This window comes from Nyctereutes procyonoides, unplaced genomic scaffold (assembly GCF_905146905.1).
Source record: "Nyctereutes procyonoides isolate TBG_1078 unplaced genomic scaffold, NYPRO_anot_genome, whole genome shotgun sequence".
Taxonomy (NCBI): Eukaryota; Metazoa; Chordata; class Mammalia; order Carnivora; family Canidae; genus Nyctereutes; species Nyctereutes procyonoides.
In genome coordinates, this window is record NW_026575035.1 from 21,151,502 (window position 1) to 21,157,629 (window position 6,128).

The window sequence follows — 6,128 nt, forward strand, 5'->3', positions numbered from 1 at the left end:
GCCAGGGTGGGATCTGCATTACTCTCTTCCTTCTTTGATTCTGAACAATACATTTCAAGACAGTGGCTTCTGAAGCAACTTACATCCTAAAGAAGACTGTGCATAGCAGAGCCCTCAGCTGGCCTGCAGTGGACATAAGAGATGGGGGAGAGATAAATATATTGAAATAAGCTAAAAATCAGTAGCAGAATACTTCCATTTGTTTGCCAAGGAAGTTGTGAAGTTCATAAGCAATCATGGCATTTTACGGATGCAAGAACCAATCAGGTTCCGTTACAAAAAGAAACTGCCCAAAGACACACAGTCAACATCCCGATTCCTAACCTGTTTTTTCCCTTTCTCCCTCCTCCTCCTCCTCCTTCTTCTTTTTTAGAGAGGCAGAGAGATGGAGGGAGAGGCAGAGGGAGAGAAAAAATCTTATGCAGGCTCCATGCTCAGGGCTGAGCCTGACATGGGCCTTGATCTCATTATGAACCTGATCATGACCTGAGCCACAATCGAGTCAGATGCTCAATAGACTCAAAAAATCAAATATATATATATATATATATATATATATATATATATATATATATGATTCTTCTTTTGCCCCACATTGTCCTTCTGGTTTATTTTTTATTCTTACAGAGGTACAGAATTGGTTTTTTTTTTTCAAAAAATATCTATAGGCAATAAACTTTTAAAGCCTTCTCTGTATTTTTAAAATTGTCTTTATTTTGCCTTGACAAGTTAAGAAAAAGTTTATCTGAACAAGGGGTAGTGGAAAGGGAGGTGGGTGGGGGGTTGGGGTGACTGGGTGATGGGCACTGAGGGGGGCACTTGACGGGATGAGCACTGGGTGATATGCTATATGTTGGCAAATTGAACTCCAATTAAAAAAAAAGAAAAAAGAAAAAGTTTATCTGGGTTTACAATCATTTTCCTTTAGCACTTTGAAGATAATACACTTGATTGCCTTCTGGAAGTTATCCCTGCAGATGAGAATTATGCTATTAATTAGAATTATTCAATAATTTGTAATTAATCAATTATTCCTAACCTGATTTTTCTCTGTGGAGAATTTCCGTATTTTCTCTTTGACCTTGATAATCTGAAATTTCAATTATGCTAAGTGTAGAATGTTAAAAGATACTTAACAGGTCTTTTCCATTTGAAATCCATGTCTTTCATAATTTCTGGGAAATTAACAGATTAAATAATGGATTAATGAAAGGATTAGACTTCTTATTTCTTGGGATATTACCTTTTCACTTATTGTCTCTCTTGGACACTGCCATCTGATGTAAGTTTAAATGTCTCATTCTGCTTTCCCTCCAAAATTCTTTTTAAATTTCCATTCATTTTACTTCTATTTTGGGTTATGGCCCGAGAGATTCCTTTAGTCTATATTCCACTTAGCCAAGTCCCTTTCCACTTTGTCACCTTATTGATTAACACATCTATTTTTATTAACTTTCTATTTCAGTTACCATACATTTTTCCTTGGTTCCTTCCTTGGTCCATTGTTATTTTATAACCTCCTAAATTGTGTTTTCTCCTTAAATATTTTGTTCATACTTTAAGTCTTTTTATGTTTCCCTAATTATTTCTATTTCTATGAATGCCAAATATCCCAGTTATGTCTCTGGATTTTCCTTCCATATATGTTTTAGTTTGGAGTTGTGACTTTATCTTAAGCATGGCAGTCTTTCAAGGGCCCTGTACTCTGGAGGTTGCTCTATAATTTTGCCCAACAATGGGCTTACAATTGTGATTTCATGATTATCTTTACCAAGATCCTATAGGGCTCTGGAGTTCAAATCAGTTTTTCCACTGGATTTTCTCAAGAGTATTTTACTCATAGTCTAGGGCCAGAATCTGCTCATCTGGGTGAAAATTCACCCAGATGAGCAGGTCTACAGGTGCTGAGCAGGTGCTCAGGTCTACATAACTTGTTCACTCCTACAACTTGCTAGTTTGGACACTCCAACTGGTAATGCTTCTATTTATTTCTGATTGCTCTGGGGACTTCTCAGATCCTATTGCAATAGACCTTAAGTTGCAGACAGGAATCCCAGTGAACAGGATTGGTAGGCAGTAGAAACTGAGAAAAGAAGTCATGTTCTACAACAAAGAGCTAACATCATGGGGCAGGACTTCAGGGAAATACCATACTTAGAGCTAATTTTTCAGGCAACAGCATTGGTGTTTTTAAGTTGAGTAACACCCAAAGTGGTGAAAATTGGATATGTCAATCAGTGTAGCAATGTGACTATAGTCATTACACAATATTCTGACACTAGAGTAAGGAAGAGAAAAAAAGATAGCGGTAGACACTTGTTCAGATCATCAACTTTGACATAGCCTGGGTATATCCCACATCTACTTCATTCCAGGTATACTCAGCCTTAGAGGGCTATTACAACAACTAGACGTAATTAAATAAAGTAATGCATGTACACTGTTAGAATGGAGTATTATGGGAAACTTTCAGTGGCAAAGGTCACAAACCCAATCTGATCTGGGTTCACTTAACTGAAAAATCTAGGGCAATGATAGCATCAAGTGTGATCTGGATATTGTCAAGAATTTGTCTGTCTATTCCTGAGTTCCATTTAGTTCTGTGTGTCTTTCTCAAGGAGACTGTTCTCAAAGGTGATGGAGGACAATTCCATGGTGGATATTTTATCCAGCCAGCACAGGTGTTTTGTAGATAACACCCAAAAAAGCACTGATGATGACTCCCAGTTAGCCCAAACTAGAGCATGTGGCAACCCTGAAAACATGAATGATGTTATGTGGTTAGGCCATGCTCATGAGCTCATGCCCAAGATTTTCAGATAGGACCTCAGGTGAGTGAGTAGATACCACCTGAAGTAAATAGAATCAGGACAAGGGAGGGGTTCTGAGGTTCTGTTATCAGAGAGAAAGGAGAATAGATGCCAGGCAGGTGAAAAAACTAAATGTTTGCTATCACCTATGACTGGTACATAATACATGTCCATAAAATTTGAATTATTACTATTATTCTGTCATTAACATTACTATTAATTGAATCAAATATGCTTGACATAATATGTTTCTGCTTTTATCTCATTTCTCCTGAATTCTCCAGAATTTGTCTGCAGCTGACTTTATAACCACAAGTTCTGACCCATTTATGCTTGAGACACATGAAGCATGATATAGTCTAATGAGGAGATTTGGCACTAATTTAGGATTTATAGGCCAAGGGGTAATCCTGGATCTCTCATGTACAAGCTGGAGCAAGTTATAAAAGTTTCCATTTGGAAAATGAGGCCAGTGGTAACTATCTTACAGAGTTGTTCAAAGTTTTAGAAATAGTACATGATAAATTCCTAGCACTGTGTTTGGTCATATAACACTGTAAAATAATAATGCTTTTAGACCATTTAGCCTAATTCCTGATACAAAACTGGTGCTTAATAAATAGCAATTATTGTGGTTGGCATTCCATAATTAGAGGTTATCACTATTTTTTGGGGGGGGGGGGACTGGCAGTGGCTTTATTTGGGAAAAGACACTTGAATTGACTTTCGGTTGGGGGCATGGACAAGAAAGGGTACTCAGGGCAGTAGACTCCTCCTAAGGGTAGGCTGGGGACCTGGGCTGAGCCTTAGGTGGGTCTCTCTCTCTTTTTTTTAATTTTTTAAATTTATTTATGATAGTCACAGAGAGAGAGAGAGAGAGAGAGAGAGAGAGAGAGAGAGAGAGAGGCAGAGACACAGGCAGAGGGAGAAGCAGGCTCCATGCACCGGGAGCCCGACGTGGGATTCGATCCCGGGTCTCCAGGATCGCGCCCTGGGCCAAAGGCAGGCGCCAAAGCGCTGCGCCACCCAGGGATCCCCTTAGGTGGGTCTCTTGTACACAAGGCTCCCCTGCACAGCTCCTTCCCCCAAAGGTTTCGTGGGGCCACAAGAGCAAGGAGGCTGGGAGGGCCCGCGGTGGCTCTTCACTTGGGCAGGACGTCAGACGACTCAGACACCAGCTTCCCATCGCGAGTCTCGATCTTCTTCACAACCACGGCCTTGGAGGAGCTGCTGCGGCTGAAGGGCCGCCAGGGCCAAAGCCGGACTGGAAGGGGCTCTGGCCGTAGGTGGGGCCGGGGCTTGTGAGGCCCCCGTAGGCCAAGTTCAGGCCCCCGGAGTAGCCGCTGGTCGTCTTCGTACGGATGCTCGTGTTCTGCATCCCAGACTCCAGCGGCTCTCCTCGCCCTCCGGCAGCTGGCGGTCGGTGGCGACCTCGGTGTCCAGGGCCAGCCTGACGTTCAGGAGCTCCCGGTACTCGCGCAGCTGCCGGGCCCTGTCCTGCTTGTCCCGCTGCAGGGCGGCCTCCGGCTCCGGCCCGGCCACCTTGGCACTGGCGTCCTTGAGGGCCAGCTCCCCGCGCTGCTCGGCGTCGGCGATGGCAGGCTCCGGGGCAGCCCTCTGGTTTTTGAGGGCCTCGATCTCAGCCTGGAGGCGGCTGATGCGCCGGTTCATCTCGGAAATCTCAGTCTTCGTGCGGCAGAGGTCATCCCCGTGCTTCCCGGCCAAGGTCTGCAGCTCCTCGTGCTTGATCTGGTGCATGGTCTCGGCCCCCGCCCGGCTGCGGTGGGCGATGTCCTCGTACTGGGCCTTGACCTCGGCGGTGACGCCGTCCAGGTCCAGGGAGCGGCTGTGGCCCGTGGACAGCACCGCGGCCGTGTCCGAGATCTGGGACTGCAGCTCACGGGTCTCCTCCTCATACAGCTGCCCTAAGGAGTTGATCTCGTGGGTCAGCCCTTCCAGGCGGGACTCAGTTCTATCCTGTGCATGTAAGTAAGCTTCATCCACATCCTTCTGGATGAGGACAAATTCATTCTCCATGTCTCCACGCAATTTGATCTCACCCTCCTATTTATTCTTGAAGTCCTCCACCAGCCCCTGCAGGTTGCCAAGCTCCACTTCCAGCTTCAGCTTCTCCTGCCCCGGGGTGTCCAGCTGCCTCCGGAGGTTGTGGATGTAGCTCTCAAACTTGTTGTCTATGTTGCTCCAAGCGGTTTTCTGCTGCTGCAGGAGGCCCCACTTGGTCTCCAGGATTTTGTTCTGCTGCTCCAGGTGTCTGACCTTGTCGATGAAGGAGGCAAACTTGTTGAGGCTCTTGATCTGCTCCTTCTCCTGGGTGCGTACCGCCTGGATGTTGGGGTCCACCTTCAGCTTCAGGGGGCTCCGCAGGCTCTGGTTCACTGAGAGGGCCGTGATGCCCCCCACGGCCTCGGGCCCGCAGTAGCCCCCGACCACACTCATGCTGCTGTTCAGGCCACCTGTGAAGCTGCCGCTGCTGCTGCCCACTCCAGAGAAGGCAGAGGAGCTGATGCGGGAGCTGGGCCCGCTCATGTAGGAGCAGCTGCTGAAGACCTAGGGGCTGGAGGTGGACACCTTGTAGGACTTCTGGGTCACCCTGATGGACATGGTGGAGGCTGGAGTGGAGGCGAGGAGGCCAAACCTGACAGAGGTTCCAGAAGGAGCACGAGTAGCCGCTCCTAGGTGGAGGTTATCGCTATTCTTATTTAACCTTAGACCATGACCTTGTAGGCCCAGAATTAAGAGTTAAATCACAAGGCTACTATATTGCTCACAGTAGTCTGGTTATTAATGGTCTGACTGCCAATCAGACAGGAGAACTACTAGGCAAGACATGGTCACTTTTCATGGCCACTCGCCTTGCCTAGTCTGTGCTCTCCCGGGCCTATGAGAAGACTTCTATCTTGGAGTCCATGCCAGAATTTGAGCCAATTTCCTAGTCAAAGTATTTATTACCTAATATTGTAATGGCTTGTTTTCTCTCCCACTAGCCTGAAATCTTCATAAGGCACTTCCCAGCACTTAGCGTGATGTCTGGCAAACAACAGTCTTCCAAATGACATTTGCTGAATGATTGAATGACTCAATCAATGAATTAATAAGTGATTCTTGAGTGTGACCAGGAGCAAGATTTTCCACCACTGGTGCCATTTTTGATCTCCAACAGTTGGATCTGCCAACAGTTATCCAAATCCTACCTGATTTCACAGCAGCCTTTGGATACCGGGTATCCTGTGGTTGTATCCCTTGGCTCTTATCTGATCTGTGTGGGGAGGTGAGTTTGGGCAGGGTTCACTGTCTTCC

At 45.9% G+C, this 6,128-nt stretch overlaps 1 pseudogene; it reads right to left on the reverse strand.

The window, feature by feature from the left end:
- Nucleotides 1-3,952: 3,952 nt before the first annotated feature.
- LOC129505385 (keratin, type II cytoskeletal 8-like) lies at nucleotides 3,953-5,447 on the reverse strand (annotated as a pseudogene).
- Between the last annotated feature and the right edge of the window lie 681 nt (nucleotides 5,448-6,128).